The sequence below is a fragment of the Lithobates pipiens genome, unplaced genomic scaffold (genome assembly GCF_037356315.1).
Source record: "Lithobates pipiens isolate NorthernLeopardFrog02 unplaced genomic scaffold, aLitPip1_a1.2 Scaffold_10, whole genome shotgun sequence".
Taxonomy (NCBI): Eukaryota; Metazoa; Chordata; class Amphibia; order Anura; family Ranidae; genus Lithobates; species Lithobates pipiens.
The window spans coordinates 128087533-128109703 of record NW_027507686.1 but is presented as its reverse complement, the minus strand read 5'-3'; the positions used below and the strand labels follow the sequence as shown (position 1 = coordinate 128109703).

Genomic DNA, 22171 nt, shown 5'->3' with positions numbered 1-22171 from the left:
GGCTGGGTTCACATTGCAGCGGTTTATGAGAACGGATGTGATTCGCACCGCACTGCAGTGCAAATCACATCCGATCTCTGTGCGATTCGAGTTCAGCTATACAGATAGTATGGCTGAATTCGTGTCGCACCCGCCGCAAACTCGCACGGGACCCTTTTTTTGGTCCGCAGCAGAATCGGATCGCATGGGTGTTCACACCATGCGATCCAAGTTTGCAGATCGCACTGCGATATGCGAACTGATCTGGGGGTGTCATTAACATTTCACTGACACTCCCAGCAGTTCGCATAGGGCAGTGTGAACTGCCGCCGGGAGGCATGCGATGCGGGAACCCGCCGCGCATTCGTGGCGTTCCCGCATCGCTCCAGTGTGAACCCAGCCTAATAAGCGATCGTTTTTCTGATCGCTGTATTAGTGTCACAGGTGACGCTAGTTAGGCAGGTAGGTATTTAGGTTCGCCGCAGCTTTTTATAGCGCCAGGGACCCCCATATACTACCGCATAAAGCCCCCTGATTGCCCCCTAGTTAACCCTTTCACCAGTGATCACCATATAACTGTTACAGGTGACGCTGGTTGGTTAGTTATTTTTTTATAGTTTCAGGGCACCCGCCATTTATTACCTAGTCTCACTAGTGTACCCCTAAATTTAGGGGTGTCTACTTTCTAAAATGGGGTCATTTGGGGGGGGGGGGTTTGTGCCATCTTGGCATTTTATGGCCTTCAAAACTGTAACGCCCTTAGAAAGCCTGAAGGCGGTGCTTGGTTTTTGGGGCCCCGTACGCGGCTAGGCTCCCAAAAAGTCCCACATATGTGGTATCCCCGTACTCAGGAGAAGCAGCAGAATTTATTTTGGGGTGTCATTTCACATATGCCCATGGCATGCGTGAGCAATATATCATTTAGTGACAACTTTGTGAAAAAAAAAAAAAGTTTGTAATTTTCCCGCAACTTGTGGCAAAATATAAAATATTCCATGGACTCAACATGCCTCTCAGCAAATAGCTTGGGGTGTCTACTTTCTAAAATGGGGTCATTTGTGGGGGTTTTGTGCCATCTTGGCATTTTATGGCCTTCAAAACTGTAATAGGTAGTGAGAAGTGAACTCAAAAAATTACGCCCTTAGAAAGCCTGAAGGCGGTGCTTGGTTTTCGGGGCCCCGTACGCGGCTAGGCTCCCAAAAAGTCCCACATATGTGGTATCCCCGTACTCAGGAGAAGCAGCAGAATTTATTTTGGGGTGTCATTTCACATATGCCCATGGCATGCATGAGCAATATATCATTTAGTGACAACTTTGTGAAAAAAAAAAAAAAAAAAAAAAGTTTGTAATTTTCCCGCAACTTGTGGCAAAATATAAAATATTCCATGGACTCAACATGCCTCTCAGCAAATAGCTTGGGGTGTCTACTTTCTAAAATGGGGTCATTTGTGGGGGTTTTGTGCCATCTTGGCATTTTATGGCCTTCAAAACTGTAATAGGTAGTGAGGCGTGAAATCAAAAATTGACGCCCTTAGAAAGCCTGAAGGCGGTGCTTGGTTTTCGGGGCCCTGTACGCGGCTAGGCTCCCAAAAAGTCCCACATATGTGGTATCCCCGTACTCAGGAGAAGCAGCAGAATTTATTTTGGGGTGTCATTTCACATACGCCCATAGCATGTGTGAGCAATATATCATTTAGTGACAACTTTGTGTAAAAAAAAAAAAAAAATTTTTTTTTTGTCATTATTCAATCGCTTGAGGCAAAAAAATAAAATATTCAATGGGCTCAACATGCCTCTTATCAATTTCCTTAGGGGGTCTACTTTCCAAAATGGGGTCATTTGGGGGGGTTTTGTACTGCCCTGTCATTTTAGCACCTCAAGAAATGAGATAGGCAGTCGTAAACTAAAAGCTGCGTAAATTCCAGAAAACGTACCTTAGTTTGTAGATGTGACAACTTTTGCGCAAACCAATAAATATACAATTATTGACTTTTTTTTTACCAAAGACATGTGGCTGAATACATTTTGGCCTAAATGTATGACTAAAATTGAGTTTATTGGATTTTTCTAATAACAAAAAGTAGAAAATATCATTTTTTTTCAAAATTTGCGGTCTTTTTACGTTTATATCGCAAAAAATAAAAATCGCAGAGGCAATCAAATACCATCAAAAGAAAGCTCTATTTGTGGGAAGAAAAGGACGCAAATTTTGTTTGGGTACAACATTGCATGACCGCGCAATTACCAGTTAAAGCAGCGCAGTGCCAAAGTGTAAAAAGACCTCTGGTCATTTACCAGCAAAATGGTCCGGTCTGAAAGTGGTTAATGAGCTTTGTATGATTGCATCATGGTTTCTTGCCTTGCCAGAGGAAGCGTGTTAATGCAGATTGTAGTGAGTTAAGATAAGCAAGCGGTACGGGTATAGGCAGTGTACGAAAGACATATAACAGTTTAGGCAATGCCATCATCTTGAAGGCAGCTAGACGACCTGCCCAAGAAAATTCATGTTTCGATATCTTTTCCATGTCTTGGAGTAGTGTTTGTTTGATGTCAGCATAGTTACGGGATAAGAGTAACTTTGTGAATCTAGTAATATGTATACCCAGATAGGGTAAACCAGTGTCAGCCCAAGAGTAAGGGAACACGTTTCTAAGGAGGTTGCCAGTGGTCGCATCCAAACCCATGTCTAAAATAAGGGATTTATGTTCATTCACTTTATAATAGGATACATCTCCGAACCTTTTCAATAATGATTGTACCGAAGCCAGGGAAGCAAATAAATTAATTTTGTGTTCTGTCTGGCCAATGGTGAATCCTTTTATGTTGCAATGTGTTCTAATGTGTTCAGCCAGGGGTTCCATTATTAAGTTAAAAACTAGTGGCGATAAGGGGCACCCTTGGCGTGTGCCATTAGTGATCTGGAAGGGTCAAGATAACATTTCAGAGGTATATACTTGGGCAGATGGTGATGAGTGTAGAGCCAAAATTGCGGAGAGTATCGTATCTTGGAATCCAAACTTAAGTAGGGTTGCTTTCATATATTCCCAATGTACTCTATCGAATGCCTTCTCTGCATCTAAAGATAGAAGCAGAGAAGGCGTTTTAGTAAGTTCAGCATGGTGTACTATAAGGTAAATGAGGGAACCATCTTGTTAGAAGACATCCATTTTGGGTATTGGAAAATTACTGTTAGCATGACATAGAAACCTATTGCTTAAGGTCATATGTGTTTTGCTTGTACAAGGCATTTAGAATTGTCACAAGGTTAGATATCTGTTTAGAACAGATGGATGCGGTTAAGCTACTTCCCTTTTTGAGAGCAGAAGTAACTCCATGGCGTTAAAACCACAGGCCTGTCTTGCACCAGACTTAAGAAACATTTTAAACTGTATAAAAATGTATATATTTAGCTTTTTGTTACTAGGCAGAAATTGCTTGTACAAAAAAACCATGATGACGTAGTAAAATATACTATCTTGCATATTTTATGTGGCAGTCCCTGATTGGTTAAACCACAGGGCTGTCCTTCTGTTCAAACTAAATAAAATTGTTGTGTGTGCTTCAATAGGCACATTCATTATTCACGTACAACAGTGTATGTGTAATGTTTTGTCCACCGGTGAAAGGGACCTCCGCTCTTCAATCCTAGCCTAGGCTACCAGGGGTTACTTACAGAAGTCGAGCAACCTAACAGTTTTGGTACCAGCAAAGTGGGGTTCGTCTCGTCTTGCGACAGGTAAGTCACTTTACTCTTTTTTACCTGATTGGTGAATGGTGTAAACACTTACTCTGTCCGGGCGGCCGCTACGAACTTAGTTTAAAATTAAAAGAAGTAACTGTGCCTTCGCGAGGAACTAGGCTGGTCCCTCGGGAGGTTAAAAGGGCTCGCAAGGAATTTATAGGTTTAGGGGAGTCCGACTAGGTTGGTCTGACTTAAAACTATTGGTGATAGTATTTTTAACACGGGAAGTAGTAGATTACGCCCGTGACAAAGGGATTGGTGGAGTGGACGCCCATTTGAAAAAAAAAAAAAAATTTTTTTTTAAAAAAAAAGTGCACTATAAATTGATAAATGTATTGCAATACGGTTATGTCATGTCTTAAAGTATATTAAGAATATGTCTGTTTCTCTCTAGGTACACGTGTAAGTATATAGAGTATAAGTTTTAATATAGAGTATAAGGAAAATAATTGTTGTTGTTTAAATGAGTGCAGAATATGAGGAGCCCTCTTGTAGTGACATAGCATCCGCCTGCCCCCATTGCACGTTAGGTCTACTCTTCCTAAGAATAGATGACAAGTGGATTTTACTGACCACCAGACCAGGGGGGTTCTCTTGCAGACTTGGTGTAAGAGGGGTATATCCCGCCACCAGGAAAAATTTACCCTTTATCATATATTAAGGGTGAATCTTCATAGTTTTTATATAAGTCCATCTGCCCCAAAAAAGATCAGGGATCCTACTCCCAGACCAGAGACCGGATTGTTGGACAAACCGGGTGTTATCACCTGTGTCCTGCCACTAGACACACACTGCCCAGACTACTAGATGGGGAATACTGCAGCAACCCAAGCCATGGCCACCCCATCACCCTATGAATTTGTCAGTAATATGATCCCTGGCCCCCAGGTAGAACCATTTTGGACACAAGTCCGAGAAAGGTGTCAGCAATTGGGGATACATGACCCAGGACCCCAAGGTCCTTGTTCAGAGGAAGACTGGCAAGAAGTCAGTAAAATTTGTCAGGTACATAAGCATTCTTATCCTCCCTGCAAAGGGGCTGACCCACAATACATGAAGGATTGTTTCTGTGCATGGAACAAATGCCTTGGAAAATATAGGCAATTGTGGACAGCAAGGACATTGGAAATCCCAGTGCCCTTATAGGACTGGACAGATTAGAGCAAGAGGCAGAGGCAGGGGATTTAACCCCCAGACCCGCCCACAGTATCCCCGTTATCTGCCATACCAGAACCCTCGTCAACCACTACCCCAATATCCTACACAGCCACAAATAATGCTCCGAGGGAAACTCTGTTGGTATTAATGGGACACCTGTCACCCATCCCATCACTCCACCACTGACTGTAGCCACTCCAGAAGGACAGAAATTATGTACCCAAACTTTTGCCGTCTTGTCCTCATGCCCTGTGCCCCTTATGGGACGGGACCTCTTGGCACAACTGTGTATTATCATTAAGTTTAATAGAGAAGGTTCCCTTACCGCTAGTTCACCATTATGTGACTTACATGGTCCTAAGCGACATGCACACAGAGGGTTCCCAAAAAGACATGCACACAGGAGTTTCTTTCTAATGATACCTTCCTCCCTTGACCATCACTCAATTTGGGCAGAAAACAAAGGTAGTGTGGGCTTTATTAATTGCACACCATATGCACCCCAAATGCGGTCAGATGCAGGGATACAATATCAAAAACAGTATCCCCTACCCCCAGAGAAAGTCAAAGGCATCTCCCCTCAAATTAATGATTACATATCAAAAGGTATCCTGAGACCAATCATCAGTCCCTGGAACACGCCCATTTACCCTGTAAAGAAGGCCAGTGGCGAGTGGAGACTCGTCCAAGACCTCAGAGCAGTAAACAAACAAGTGATTCCCCTCCCACCCCTAGTCTCAGACATCACTTTTATTTTCTCATGCATACCGGCAGACTCTCTATGCTACACAGTAATTGATTTAGCGAATGCTTTCTTTAGCATTCCCATTGCAGAGGAAGCCCAACCTATGTTTGCTTTCTCCTGGGCCGGGGGCCAACTAACCTGGCAAGGGTATGTAGACAGTCCAGCCGCCTTCTCTATGGTACTCAACGAGACTGTCAAGTCTTGGACATCTGAGCGAGGGTCGGTACTGATACAGTATGTGGACGACTTGCTCCTGTGCAGTCGAACTGCTGAAGATTGTGCGGTCGATTCAACATCACTGTTACAACACCTAGCTCACGCCGGGCATCTAGCCTCAAGGAAGAAAATACAATGGTGCCAGCCACAGGTAGAATACCTAGGGTGCATTCTAAAGGAAGGGACAAGGATAGTGTCCCCCAAACGTGCCGCAGCCCTTCGAGCTCTCAGTCCCCCAAAAGACAAGGCCGCCCTACTCTCATTTTTGGGTGCAATTGTATATTGCCGCCAATGGATCCCTGACTGTTCTCATTATGATAGTATCCTAAGAGAGGCTACTGGCTCGACAGCCCCTAAATTAATAGATTGGACTGAAGACAGACTACAAGCTTTTCAAGCTCTATTAAACAGTCTGTCAAATGCTCCCGCCCTAGGGTTGGTAGACTATGGTAAAGCTTTTCAACTATACTGTGTAGTCTCGGGGACCTCTTTTGCCGCCGTGCTAACACAACAGCATGGAACAGGCTACCGCCCTGTCTCCTACCTATCTAAAAAAAACTCCCCATCCAAGTACAGGGAATGCCATTCTGTCTCCAAAATCTTGCTGCCTGTGCAATGGCTGTACAAGATGCAAACAAATTAGTGCTAGGTCACCCATTGACTCTCTATACCACTCATTCAGTCACGCATCTTATTCAGAACATGAATACCCAACATATGACCTCGCAAAGACTTAGTGGTTATGAGATAACACTGATGAACACTGATAACCTCACACTCCAATATGTGCCTGCCAGCAACCCCGCTGTGCGCCTTTTGCATTCCATGTTGCGTTTACCACATGACCCAGACATTATACATGACTGTTCGGAAAAGGTTGCTGCTATTACCAGTCCCAGACCGGATCTCACTGACACCCCTATCTCAGGTGCAGAGGATGTTTTCGTTGACGGTAGCTGCTCACGTCCCTCTGACTCCACCTTTTTAACCGGTTATGCAGTTGTTCAACTACCAGACATCGTACTGGAGGCAAAATCATTACCTCCTTCTTCAGCCCAGGTAGCAGAGTTAGAAGCCCTCACTAGGGCCTGCATTCTATTCACCGGTAAAGAGGTGAACGTCTACACAGACAGTAGATATGCTTTTGGAGTGGTGCATGATTTTGGTGTGATATGGGCCAATAGAGGTTTTAAAACAGCAGACAACAAAATAATTGGCAACTCCACACAGATTAGTGCTCTCCTCCAAGCCATTCTTCTTCCAAAAAAGGTAGCCATAATTAAAGTAAAGGCACACTCCTCTGACAGCAGTCGTGTTTCAAAAGGGAATGCTCTTGCTGACAGAGAAGCTAAAAGAGCTGCTGCCTTTTCCCCTAACCCACCTGCCCCCACAACAATGTTTTTCAAGGAACACTTCGCAGCACCTAACTTTAAAACTGTTATAGCACAGATGCAATCAATGGCCACAGAAGATGATGTCCATTTTTGGACAAAGGAAGGATTGACCAAAGACCCTGAAGGTCTTTGGTCAAAAGAGGGGAAGATCCACATGCAAGAACAAAATTATCACCCTTTGAGGTCCTCATGGGAATCCCCGCAAACATAGAATTACCCCCATTAGACCAAGACACTGATATTGACATTTATTCCCAACAGGAAATGTACGTGAAAAATCTGGTAAGTATGCTCCACGAAATAAACGAACAAGTTTCTGTCACCTTTTTTCCCTCTTCCCACAGAACCAACGCATCCCTTCATCCCTGGGGATAAAGTGCTGATCAAACAATTAGCACAAAGAAAGAGTATCGGACCGGCTTTCTCAGGACCATGGAAGGTGGAAAAGGTATCCAGGACCGCAGTGTTAACAGACCTAGGAAACACCTGGATCCACGCCAGCCGTCTTAAAAAGTGTCCCCAGCTTCCCTCGACTCCAGAGCCCCTGGCAGTGACAGAGCAGCAACTCCCAAGAACAAGATCTACAAGAAGTTCAGAGAGGCATAGAACAAATTTCCCTGGAAGATCCCACACCCCCTCAAAAGGACAAAACAGAGCCAACAACTGCCGGGATGAGAAACGAAGAAGAAGAACAGAACTCTTAGATAACAAATAATCAGAACTTTAAAAAAAAACAAAGATGCTTTCTCCATCAGTGTCAGGGAAGGCTGTATGCCTTTGGGGTAGTCTGGTACTATTTGTATTCCTGCCCACATGGTTTATAGCCAACTGTATATATCATCCAGAAGATTTAGGTCTATTAAAAGGGATATGTGGACCACCTAAGATGAATAATACCCCCGGCCAAAGACATAGTAGAAGTATTGTACCCGTTAATGAGTCACCTAAGGGACTGACTAACAAGATGTTACTACTAAAATTCAAATATAGCTATGCTCAAAAATCTGGTTTTGAGAAATGCTGGATTTGCAGCAAGCTACATCCCAGTACAGCTAGAATCCCTCTCATGGCAGTCCCCTTGAATTTTACCCCCCTCCTTAATGGAACACCCCCTATCGTCCTAACGAATGTTACTAGGACCCTTCCAAATAAAACCCTCACTTTCCAAATTATAGGTAGAAGCCACTTCCCAGACTGGTGTTTCCGACTGGGAAACACCACAGATGGAGCCGAGGTTTGCAAACAAGCAAAACTTAACATTTCAATGACATCATTTAACAGTCCTTCTTTCTTCCATACTTCAGATCCCACCCTAAATGCCACCTTTTTAGACTTTCTTAGCTCCAGTACCAAGACTACAATACACCAATTAATGTCAATTCTGGTGCTCTCTGGCCTTTCTGATACTCTTAGGAACGTGTTCCATAAACGACCCCTAGCTCTAGGAAATACCATATATATATGCTGCGGCAAACTCTGTCACCCCTGGATCCCAACCAAACCCCAGGGGTGGTGTTACCTTGCAGCCCTGGTTCCTATTATGGGGGTATTAGGGGATAACAAGGGAAGTCACCTCCTTGAAGCCAGCATGCATCCTAGATATCCCCTTAGACACCGTAATAAACGAGAATTGTTTTTAGAAAAAGATATGGCCTGGGCATGGTTCCCTTCCTGGACAGGGTGGGGAATTGACCTAATGAAAAGATTAAATAATTACACTGGCATAATTGATGAGATTCTGGAGGAAAATTCTGATGACATAACCAAACTAAATCTAGAAACTAGGGCAATTAGGAAGCAACTAGAACTACATGAGTTGGCTATAGAAAGTATGAGTGCAGCCCTTACTGGCCTCTGTGAGACTACTGAGGATTATGAGTGCTGTACCTGGATTCATAATACCAGCATCGAAGTCCCAGACTACTATGACGTTATTGCCCAACACAGGGAAGAGGTAAATAAACTACAGAAAGAGGCAAGGAACATAGGAAAAAACTGGGATCCCTTCTCGAGCAGTTTTAGTTTTGGGGGATTAATATCTTGGCTCCGAAATGCTGCCATGACAATTGTCACTGTGATTCTCTTCATTCTATTTTTATATGCCTGTTATAAGATAATCAAATGTTTATGTAAAAAGGGAAACACGGTCGCTCCGAAGGATCTGAAACTCACTTCCATTGTTAAGGATCCAACGGTATGGTATAGAAACCAAGAGCACAAGGGTTCGGAGTATGAAGCCTGTGCTATTAAATTAGAAAAGGAATGATCATTATGTAAATCACAGAATGATCAAAGGAAGGATTATAAGGTAAATGAGGGAACCATCTTGTTAGAAGACATCCATTTTGGGTATTGGAAAATTACTGTTAGCATGACATAGAAACCTATTGCTTAAGGTCATATGTGTTTTGCTTGTACAAGGCATTTAGAATTGTCACAAGGTTAGATATCTGTTTAGAACAGATGGATGCGGTTAAGCTACTTCCCTTTTTGAGAGCAGAAGTAACTCCATGGCGTTAAAACCACAGGCCTGTCTTGCACCAGACTTAAGAAACATTTTAAACTGTATAAAAATGTATATATTTAGCTTTTTGTTACTAGGCAGAAATTGCTTGTACAAAAAAACCATGATGACGTAGTAAAATATACTATCTTGCATATTTTATGTGGCAGTCCCTGATTGGTTAAACCACAGGGCTGTCCTTCTGTTCAAACTAAATAAAATTGTTGTGTGTGCTTCAATAGGCACATTCATTATTCACGTACAACAGTGTATGTGTAATGTTTTGTCCACCGGTGAAAGGGACCTCCGCTCTTCAATCCTAGCCTAGGCTACCAGGGGTTACTTACAGAAGTCGAGCAACCTAACATGTACTACATTAATTATTCTACGGGTAGCATCAAAGGCTTGTCTCCCCTTGGTAAATCCGGATTGGTCTCTATGTATTAAATGGGGCATTAAGTCTATCAGTCTGTTAGCTATAAGTTTGGCGTAGATCTTGGTGTCTATATTTAGAAGAGAGATTGGCCTAAAATTTTGTGGATGTGATGGGTCCTTCCCCAGCTTCGGCAATGTAATGATTAGAGCAGACAACATTTCTGGAGGTAGAGAGGAGGAGGAGGCAGCGTCGTTGCATACTCTGGAAAAGTATGGACTGAGGAGCGAGCTAAATTTTTTATAATATTCACCAGTGAGACCATCTGGGCCCGGAGATTTGTTGGATGGCAGGGCAGAAATGGTGTTAACAATTTCCTGTGGCGTGAATGTTGCATTCAGTGACTGAAGTTGATCACTTGAGAGTCGTGGAAGTTTTATTTCTTGGAGAAAGGACTCTATGGCCTGAGGAGAGGGTTGTATGGTATTGGGATCCGATTTTAAATTGTAGAGGGATTCATAGTAGTGGCTGAATGCGTCTGCTATAGCAGAAGGATCTATCACTTTTTTGTTCGTGGTGGGGTGAAATATAAAAGGAATTTAATCTTGGAGCAGTGGCCTTTAATTCTGGTTGCCATGGCTCGTCCAGCTTTGTTACCAGTGGAATAATGTACAGCTCTAAAGTATGTATGTGCTTTTTGGTAAGAATCAAGTAGGTGGGCTCGTAATTCTTGCCTAAGGTGATCTAATTTAAGTTTAGTGGAGGGGTTAGGGTTGGATTGATTTTGGCCTTCCAGGATTTTGATGTCTGAAGTAAGTGTGTCTAAGCGCTGTGATCTCCTCCTCCTCTCTTTAGCTCCCAATTGTATAAATACTCCTCTTATGAACGCTTTAAGAGCGTTCCATAGTGTGAAACTATCATTAACAGACTCTGCATTGAGGGAGAAGTACTCCTCCAATGCTTGTTTGAGGTGTTCAGAATATTGCGGGGAGTTAAGAAGTGAGGCATTAGCTCTCCAGATCCGGGTTTTGGATGTGGCCGGAGTGTCCTCTACAGTCATCATAATCGGTGCATGGTCGGACCATGTAATGGTAGAAATCTCTGAAGCAGATATACGGGGTAAAGTCCATTTGTCTACCAAGAAGTAATCTATGCGTGTGTAAGAATTATGGCGTGGGGAGAAGTAAGAATAGTCTCTTTCTGTAGTGTGGTGACATCTCCAAATGTCATAGAGATCATTGTTCCTTATGAAGGGTCCCATTTGGGAGGCAGGTCTAGTAGTGTGAGAGGAGGTATCGATGGTGATGTCCGGGACTATGTTGAAGTCTCCACATATTATGAGTTGGCCATGTTTAAATTTATTTATCTTCTTCAGAAGCTTGGAGAGGAAATTAATTTGCTTTTTGTTGGGTGCATATAGGGCCAGAATAATATATCTGACGTTATTCAAAGAGCAATATAGCGCAAGATATCTGCCATTGGGATCTATTAGGCTATCGTGTAGCGAAAAGGAGAGGGTATTTTTTATTGCTTTTAAAGCTCAGTTTCTTTTTTCAGGCCCCGAGGCTCGAAAAATATTGGGGAAGTGTTTATTGGTACATGTGGGTTCTGCTGTGATTTTAAAGTGCGTCTCCTGAACGCAAAGAACATCACAGTGTGCAGTTTTCCACAGAGACGACCTCTTGGCTGGGTGATTAAGACCCTTAACATTGAGAGACAAAAATTTAGGCATTCTGTGCAAAGGTGAATGAGGGTCGTGAGAGGTGTAGTAGTACTCACAGTTGACGGCTTGTCAGGTATTGTTGGTGGAGAAGTTGCGGAGACGATGGATCCACTGGTCGATTGATGGAGCAGGTGCGGAAGACAGTAAAGGTCTGAGGGCTGTGCTCTCCAGGGAAAGGATGGGTGGGGGAAATAAACGGACAGTCAATATACACAAGCTGAAACAACAATAAAAAGGAGATAAAAACAATGGAAGGGGGTGAGAGGATGAGAGGGAGAAAGGTTGAGCTCGGTAGTAATGTGGTAGAACTACCTAGCAATCTGTGGGGGTAGTGTTCGTGAACAATCTGCAACGAGCAGGCACTGGAACGGAGGTTACAGTGGATTTCTAAGCAGTGATACCACTAATCTCATATTTAGTAGCTGGAGTGGACCCTAGGATCAGAAGAACCATGGAGTTGGTTTTTAGTATGCAGCTGCTGGGTCGGCAATACGGGGTCAGGGACAATGCCCCATTCACGGAGAAGCTGTATACCTTCTTCAACTGTATGGATGCTGTATTTCTTTCCATTTCTGTTGATCAGGAGCTTGGTGGGGTAACCCCATTGATATGGAATCTTGTGATTATTTAGCGGCTTAGTAATGGTGTGTAGTTGGCGCCGTTGCTGGCGCATGTACTGAGATATATCCGCATAGAATTGCAGTTTTTGGTATGGTGGAGGAAGATGTTCCATTCTTCTGGTTTTGGCTAGAAGCATATCTTTGGTGTGGAAGAAATGTATTCTCATGAGGGTATCTCGTGGGATTTCCACAGATAAGTGAGGCGGTTTCGGAAGTCGGTGAATACGATCAATGATCGTTTCAACTGGGGGCAGATCAGGCAGGATTGAGGAAATCATTTTTCTAGCATAGGATTGTAAATCTGAGGGCAAGATTGTTTCGAGTATCCCCCTGATTTTTATATTATTGCGTCTCGAGCGGTCTTCAAGGTCTGCCATTTTGGCGCAAACCCATTGTTGTTCTTCTCTGGTGTGGTCATGAGCATCAACTAAATCATTAACTGTGACAGCCATTGTGCCCATCTGCTGTTCAAGAACGTTTACTTTGTCACTCATGTTGACCATTTCAGACTTGAACGCTGAGAATAGTGAGGCGATGTTAGAGTGCAGGGAGCTGTGTAGTGAGATCAGCATGTCTTTTAACATGGTGTCTATCACAGGCTGATTTGTAGTGGGGAAAGCCGCAATAGGGGAGGATGCTGGTGTCTGTGTGAGGAGACTGTCCAGTGTAGGCCTTACCTCCAGGGCTGGGATGGTAGCATCTAGCCTCATTCGTGACTTAGCTGGGCTGTTGGATGCTGACTGAGGTCCCTGTGAAGCTGCGGAGTTCACATCTTCTTCCTGTGTCTGTGTGTTCAAGGTGTCCGCGTCAGGCAGATCAGTATAGGCCTGTTCGTTTTGCTGTGAGGTATCGCAGGCGCCATTTTGAGAGCTACCGGAGGAAAAGAAGTCCGTCAATTTTTTTGGGTGCCGGTACTCCTTTCGTTTCCGCGATGTTCCGTTCTGATTCCCGAACGTGTGGGGATCCGGTTGGTTCATTTTTGAGCGGTCGGATCAGCGGTATACGGCTATTTCACCCGTTCAGTGCAGGAGCTGAGGAGTCAGGCTTCCATTCAGCTCAGCAGTTGAACTCTATTTTAATAACCTGACTAACTATGTAACCAGAGGCGTAACTAGAATCTTTAGGGCCCCAGTGCAAGAAACCATGAAGGCCCCCCCCATGGATTAGTGGCAGAGGTGGTGGGGGGATGGGGTCAGTGGCAGTGGCGAGGGAGGTGGGATCAGTCCACTAATGGTGGTGGGGGGAATGGATCAGCAGAACTGGTGGTGGTGGAGGGATGTGATCAGTGGCAGTGGTGGTGATGGCATTAGTCCACTTAGGGTGGTGGGGGGATCAGTGGCAGTTGTGGTGAGGGGGTGGGATCAGTTCACTGATGGTGGTGGGGGGATGGGATCAGTGGTAGCAGTGGTGGTGCGGGGTAGGATTAGTCCACTGATGGTGGTGGGGGGATGGGATTAGTGGCAGTGGTGGGGGGATAGGATCAGTCCACTGTGGGTGTTTGGGGGAAATCAGTAGCAGTGGTGATGGTGGGGATCGGATCAGTCCACTTGGGGTGGGGATGACATCAGTGACGGTGGTGGGATAGGGATGAAATCAGTGGAAGTGTTGAGAATAGGAATGACATCAGTGGTGGTGGGGATATGGATGACATCAGTGGAGATGGGATAGGGGTGACATCAATGGCAGTGGTGGTGGGGGGATAGAGATGACATGAGTGGAGGTGGTGGTGGTGAGGATAGGGATGACATCAGTGGCAGTGGTGATGGAGGATAGGGATGACATTGGTAGTGGTGGTGGGAATAAGGATAACATCAGTAGCAGTTGTGGGATAAGGATGACATCAGTGAAAGTGGTGGTGGTGAGGAAAGGGATGACATCAGTGAAGGTGGTGGTGGCGGTGGTGGGGATAGGGATGACATCAGTGGAGGAAGTGGTGGGGATAGGGATGGCATCAGTGGCAGTGGTGGGATAGGGATGACATTAGTGGTGGTGGGGGATATTGATGAAATCAGTGGCAGTGGGGATAGGGATGATATCAGTGGCGGTGGTGATGGAGAGATATTGATTACATCAGTGGCGGTGGTGATGGCATTCTTTAAACCACTAAAAACCATTCAAACTCGCTTTGTTTGGGCCAACAAAAGAAACACGCGTTATCTTCTGTCACATGACTAAATCAAAAATATATGAAGCATGGGACTTCCTAATTTCAGACATTACTATGCGGTCCATATTGCAAAAGACTGAATACACATTGAAAGATCCTTTTCCACTTCCCCATTAGAAGTTACTCCCTGGATTCCTCTATCTAGATACCTTAGGGCACTCCTACAACACCCCTTGATTGGGGCCACATTAAAGACCTTTCACCATATTAAAAAGGATGATATTTCCTCCTCTCCGGGACCCCTTACTCCATTAACAAACAATCCTGATTTCACACCAAGAATCAACAACAAACACATTTCCATGACCTCGGGGGAAACTTTTACTGGACACTCATTGCTTTGAGGAAGGGATTTTCAAACTTAAACCCACATTAAAAGACAAATTTAAACATGCTGACCTTCTGTTCTGGACATACCTACAGATCAACAGCTACCTTATGACACACAAAACCAAAAATCTATACAATAGACCATTAACAGCCTTTGAGACACTGTGCCTCAAAGAAGAGAGATTTCTACAACAATGTACTGATCAACAGGTGGATTACTTTAGAAAAAAATGGGCAAATATCCTAGGCATTGAGATCTCTAAACATCAATGGACAAATGCCACGTACACATGATTGGACTTTCCAGCAGACTAGGTCTGACTGTCTTCCCAATGGACTTTCGGCAGAGGTCCGATGGACTTTCCGAATGAGCGGACTTGCCCACACACAGACTAAAGTCCATTAATTTTGAATGTGACTTCAGGTACGACGGGACTAGAAAGGGAAGTCAATCTCACAGCTTTCATTGGCGAGATCGACACCTTGCGAGCCCAGTCGCCTGGTATGGATTTTAAGGGGAACACCCTACGCCGGAAAAATGGCATGGGGTTCCCCCCAAAGTCCATACCAGACCCTTATCCGAGCATGCAGCCCGGCCGTTGAGGAAAGGGGGTGGGGACGAGAAAGCACACTCCCTCCTGAACCGTACCAGGCTGCATGCCCTCAACATGGAGGGTGGGTGATTTGGGGAAGGGGGGTAGCATACCACACAATGTTATACTACCCCAGATAAGCTCAAACAATGGCAGCCCCAATCCTCTGACATATGCTGGAGATGTGGACAATCACAATGCTCCACACATGGTGGGACTGTCCTTATATCACCTCATACTGGACACAAATCAAAGACCTAATCATTCAGATCACTGAAAGAAAATCTGAGTTTAACACCTGAAGGCTGCCTACTACATATAAATCCTAGGCCACTACAAAAGTACAAATGTTCCTTAACCAAACACATGCTTAATGCGGCTAAATCCCGTTTGGAATCTCGATTCCATGATATTTGGGCAACTTGTTTCCTGTTCAAATTATCCGAACATTATTCAGATATCCTGAACAAATAAACTAGCCTTGTACTGTACACTACACTAAAATGATACTTTCGTAATGCTTATGACCTTTATCAGATCGAAAAACCTCTACCTGATCAAAACTTACCGCCAGAGTCTATCACTTCTTTTCTATATAACTTAATTTCTTTCTTTCTCTCCTTTCTTCTAATGATCCCATCTGGGACCTCTCAGTTTTTGTTTCTCCTTTAATTGTATTAAATAGAAAAACCTAAACCCCTGCTGCTATTATGTCCTCCATGTTAATACCATAGCTATCTTTCTGTTTTTGTACTAGATTAATGGAAGCTACCAATTGTTGATTATATAATAACATTCACAACTGAAATTAACATTTACTGACCCTCAATTAAGCATGTTTCATATGTACCTACTTTTGTTATTCCTGAATCAATATGTTTTATATTGCTACAACAATTTTAAATCTTTTGAATTATCCCTTGCGTTAACTCAGATTGCTGTGTATTATTTTATTTTATTTTAGTAGAGTGCATTTAAAAGCTGATCTGATCAGAAGGAACTTATATATGTGTCACATTTCATTCTAAGATGCCATATTTACTTCTCTTTAATAAGATCATGAGGCGTCACATAATAAATTGTTTGGAAATTCACTTCAATTATCCAATCTTGTGAAAAGAAAATTAATGTTTACTTAATTTTCACATATTTTTTAACCTCCCTGGTGGTGATCCCGAGTCTGGCTCGGGTTGGGATTTTACTATTATAAGCGATAACCCCTAGCCAGACTCGGGATCGCATCGCTGGATACAGGGAGAGGTTACTTACCTTATCCCCTGGATCCAGCAATGTCCTCCACGCTGTGTGATCGAGCTGTCCTCCGCTCGATTCACACAGTGCCCGAATGCCGCCGAGCTCCGTTCCCTGCGACGTTACGGCGCACGGGAGCGGAGATCGGCGCCAAATTCAAAAAAGTAAAAACACACAAAACACACACAGTACTGTAATCTTACAGATTACAGTACTGTATAAAAAAATTACACACCCCCTTTGTCCCTAGTGGTCTGTGCAGTGCCCTGCTTGCACTTTTATATTATAAATACAGTTTTTTCTGCCTGAAACATAGCAACCAAAAAGTGTCCCTTTATGTCAAAAGTGATTTTAGACCAACTAGAAGCGATAATAAATTATAATCACTTGCAGAATTGAGCGATAGCGATTTGGGGGAAATTCGTCATCAAACACTAAATCTAATGACAGTGACAATTCTGCAAATGAGCAAATTTCAGTGTTTTTGGATTTGATTACGTTATTGAATAATTTTTATTATTATTTGTTATATTATTACCTTTATCATACCTGGAATGTCTGCTAGACTCTGGTTTGAACAGATTTAAGAGAGTTATTCCTAAGAATTACAGGCATACAATGTAAAACGCCAAATTCCATGCAAAATAATTGTACCGCTTTCAGCACCTAAAACCAGAACTAATCATACCACCAGGGAGGTTAATTGAAGTGAATGTTCATACTATTTATTGTGTAATAATTCTTAACATCTTTAGTAAATCAACCTCTTTATGTGTAGGTGTAAAGAAAAAAAATGCATTGTAAACGCAATTACACTTTTTAATGATTTATTTTATATTTAATGTTACTCAATTTAGAAATTATTGTTAATAAGATTAAACAAACACTTTTGAAGAATACAGAGTAAATAAATAAACACATACATGAAAAGGGCAATTAAACAAATCACTGGCATGTGCTGTCAAGCCAGAACACAGAAAACAAATGTGATTTGAAAATTCATGGAGACAAGCTGTTCTTGTCTTTCAGATTTCTGTTACTTTGAATCTATGTTTTTTTTGTTACATTTTGTCTTTTATAGGAGCATGCAGCCCAGTGTTTTGCATCAAACATGACTCTGCCAGGAGCTTTTACTGTTTGTTTGCTGCGTTCTCTGGAAGAAAAGGAATAGGTCAGTGTGTGTGATCTGTGTAAAGTAGGACCCGCAAAGCTCTGTCTCTATGAATTTATCATGTGGTTGACTAGAAGAAGCACAACTTGTGTCTGGATGAATTATCCTTTGTTTGGGCAGAAAGTCTCAGGAGTTAAACATGTGGACCTGTGAAAAAATCCTTCCGGACATCTATAACACTGTGTCATTAAAAATTCAACAGATATCCTTTGTTTTGTTGCAGAGCAGTCTAGAATAATTAACCCTTTCAAATGACAAGAGGCCTATATAATCACAGTGTTGAGCTGTACAATTAAAACTGTAACATTGCAGTAATATTTAGAAATAAGTGAACCCTAGAACATTTTTTTTTTTTTTGTTAGATATTCAACAAACCTATTAGTCCTAATGCCAAAGATAAGATATTATGGGCCCTAAAAGGTGGAAATGCAGAATACCTTTCCCTTCTGAGATCCCTGCATATTGCACCTTTTAATAGCATGTACACAACACACAATATATGATGTTAGGCAAATTAAAATATTAGCCATTTGACACTAATTTAGTAGTTATTTGTTTCCAGAGCCTTATTTCTTTTGCCTTCACAACAGGCACTTGCTGTGAGTCCTGTCTGATCCATGCCTCCTCGTGATAATGCTATTTTGGTCACAGGTTTGGTCTCCTATTTAGATGTGTTTATATCTGCTTCTCTGGACTTGTTCAGGATGGAGGCATTGGTGCTGTTGGGTCTGTGTATGAGTGGGTGCTCCTGGGGTGGATATATCTACATTGTTCCCTTATGTAGGTACGTGTGACAGGAGGTGTGAGTCTACTTTGGCTATAAGCACTTAGGCAATAAGGATGCATCTCTCTGCTATATTCCTCTTACCCCCTTCTACCACCTCTTTTCTCCCCCCGGAGTACTGTGTGGTTGGTTTGTAGGTGTTGCAGGCATCTGGACAGTGCCTTTGTGGTACACTAAGTGCTATATGGAGTTATTTTGGATGCTGTTGGATACATTGTGGTATATGTGTGGGGTGGGGGGGGGGGGGTGGGGTTGTGTTCTGACATTATGAATGTAGTGGGAGGAGCTCTTTGAATGAGTTTGCCCTTTTTTGGGGGGATCTGAAAGTGCGTGTGATTGCGTGTTTTTTTTTTTTTCCCCTTGGGCTAGTATGCTGTGATGTGTCAATGGAGGGAGTTTTGGTTTAGTCTTTTTAGTTCTAGGAAGTGACTGTGTTGGTCCCCTTTGGTTGTTAGGGGTACTAAGTGGTGTTTATCATTTGCTTTTTCCTTTCTTTTCTGTGGTGTAGGACTTGTAAGCCCAGCAATGCTATGAGGTTGATTTACTAAAACTGAGTGCAAAATATGGTGCAGCTGTGCATGGGAGCCTATTAACTTCTACTTCAGCTTGTTCAATTAAGCTGTGACCAAAAAAAAAATTGAATCTGATTGGTTTCTATGCAGAGCTGCACCAAATTTTGCACTCTTCAGTTTTAATAAATCAACTCCTGTATCTTATAATACTTTTGAGGTGGGCTCTTTCGGTCCTTTTGAAGCACCGCACCACAATCTCAATGGTTGTACTGTTCTCTTGGACTCACAAGCACCACATCATAGAGCCAGTGAAGCCATATCTTTAATATAAAATTAATGTAAATAATCTCTCCGTGCTAAATATATGTAATGAATATATGTAACCACAAAAACTATATGCAATTCCTAAAATGATTATTCTTTTAATTTTTTCAATCAAGTAATTTTTATTTATTTTTTCCATTTTACAACAAAGCTCAAAACATTCAAAACACTCCAAAAAACAACCATATCAAACAACATTGCTTAAAACCCTTTATCACAAAAGATTTAATAATTACATTCTTCCTACATGAAGCCAACAACAATATAAAACCAACCATTATATTCAATTTAACTACTACACCTTATCGAAATTATATATACAAGTGCCTTGCGAAAGTATTCGGCCCCCTTGAACTTTTCAACCTTTTGCCACATTTCAGGCTTCAAACATAAAGATATAACATTTTTATTTTTCGTGAAGAATCACCAACAAGTGGGACACAATTGTGGAACAAAATCTATTGGATAATTTAAACTTTTTTAGCAAATTAAAAACTGAAAAGTGGTGCGTGCAAACATAAGAATAAGTGTGCCTGTATCATTAGTACAACTACCATCTTGTGTGTTAACTTTAACTGTCTTTTGTAGGGTAGAGTATAAATCCCCAGTAAGTCCCTGTTTGGAGCATTTATGCCGCGTACACACGTAGCCGACTATCCGGCGGACTTAGTCCGGCGGACTTACCGCCAGACTGTCCGCCGGACTTTCCGAATGGGCTACTTGCCCACACATGGCACTTTTTCAGCAGACTAATACGGCATACTAAGTCCGCCGGACTATCCGCAGTACTTTTGAAATTAACGCACTCGCCCACACACGCGGAGGAAAGTCCGCTCATTTTTCTCCAGGTAGGCGGGGCCCGCTAAGGAGACGTCGCTGGCTCCGCCACCTGGTATGGACTTAAAGGGGAACCCCAACGCCGAAAAAAATCGGCGTGGGGGTCCCCCCCAGGTCCCCATCAGACCCTTGTCCGAGCACGCTACCCGGCCGGCCAGGAAAGGGGGGGACAAGCGACAAGAGAGGAGTCCGGTGAGAAGACTTCCGAAGACGGAAGACCCCCGGAGCTGTGCAATAAACTATTTTAACCCTTGTGTGTTGTGTTTTTTTGTACTTTATTTTACAGGTGAATGGTAGGGGTACATTGTACCCCATACTCATTCACATAGGGTGGGGGGCCAGTATCCGATAGGCCCCCCGCCCGCAGACCCTGACAACCAACAGCCAGGGTTGTCGGGAAGAGGCCCATGTTGAGGGCACGCGGCCTATTACGGCTCAGAGTGGGGGGGGGGGGGCGCTCGCTTGTCCCCCCCCCTTTCCTGGCCGGCCGGGTAGCGTGCTCGGACAAGGGTCTGATGTGGACCTGGGGGGGACCCCCACGCCGATTTTTTCCGGCGTTGGGGTTCCCCTTTAAGTTCATACCAGGTGGTGGGGCCAGCGACGCATCCTTCGCGGGCCCTGCCTACCTGGAGACGTGCTCAAACTGAGCGGACTTTTCTCCGGGCAGGAAAAGTCAGTTCATTTCAAAAGTATGGCGGACTTGCATACACACGGCCGGATTGTCTGCCGAAATGCAAGTCCGGTGGGAAGATTGGAGTGCAAAACTACTTTCCAAGTCCGCCGTACTTTCGGGTCAAAAAAGTCCGCCGGAGGCTACACACAGGGGGATTGTCCGGCGGACTTGAGTTTGCTGGACTTTTCCACCCGATTGTTTGATCGTGTGTACGCGGCATTATAGTTACTGCCATAGTTAAAATTAAAGATGGATTATATTTTAGTAAAAAAGTCATAGCCTGATTCTGTAAAGCATGCCGTAACTGTAGATATTGAAAAAAATATTTATTAGATGATATTTCCCTGCAATTTGTAAAATGTTTCTAAAACATCATTATCAAAAAAGTTGATAAGTTACCACAACACCATCCCTTTTCAATAAATGAACATTTTCAAGTTCCGCTACCTCAAAATTTTCCATATTGGCATATATTGGGTATATACTTCATGAAAAGTATCATGCTGGACAGTAGTCCAAATTGAATGTATTAAAAGAAATGTGGAAAAACAGCGTTTACTACAGAAATGACTAGTTACTATTAGCTGAACTGGTGGCTCCATGGGAAGTTGGGAAAATATAATTTACTGTAAGGAGTCCTCACGATCTATAACACTCAAACCATATAGTTTCTGAATTTGTGATGCCAGATAATACAATCTGACATTGGGAACAGCTCAACCTCCTTCATTCTTAGACAACTGCAAAGTTCCCCGTTTTATGCGGGGATGTTTATATCTCCAGATAAGATCTCTAAACAAGGTATCTACTTGTCTAAAAAATTTCTGAGGCAGGCATACAGAGCAATTATGTAAAAAAATATTGCAGTTGTGAAATCCAAACCCTCTTTATCAGATTAGCTCTGCCAACTACTGTTAAAGGTAATTTACTCCAAAATGTCCCTACTTGTTTTAAGCACTTAAAGCGGGATTCCACCCTAAAGTGGAACCTCCGCTGATCGGATCCCTCCCCCCTCCGGTGTCACAATTGACACCTTTCAGGGGGGAGGGGGGTGGAAATACCTGTCAAAGACAGG

General features: G+C 43.1%; 1 long non-coding RNA gene across 1 annotated transcript; it reads left to right on the top strand.

The window, feature by feature from the left end:
• The first annotated feature begins 3111 nt into the window (after positions 1–3111).
• LOC143934461 (uncharacterized) lies at positions 3112–9993 on the top strand. Its single transcript, XR_013263273.1, has 2 exons — positions 3112–3716; positions 7580–9993. It is a non-coding gene; the product is annotated as an uncharacterized LOC143934461 (long non-coding RNA).
• The last annotated feature ends 12178 nt before the right edge of the window (positions 9994–22171 follow it).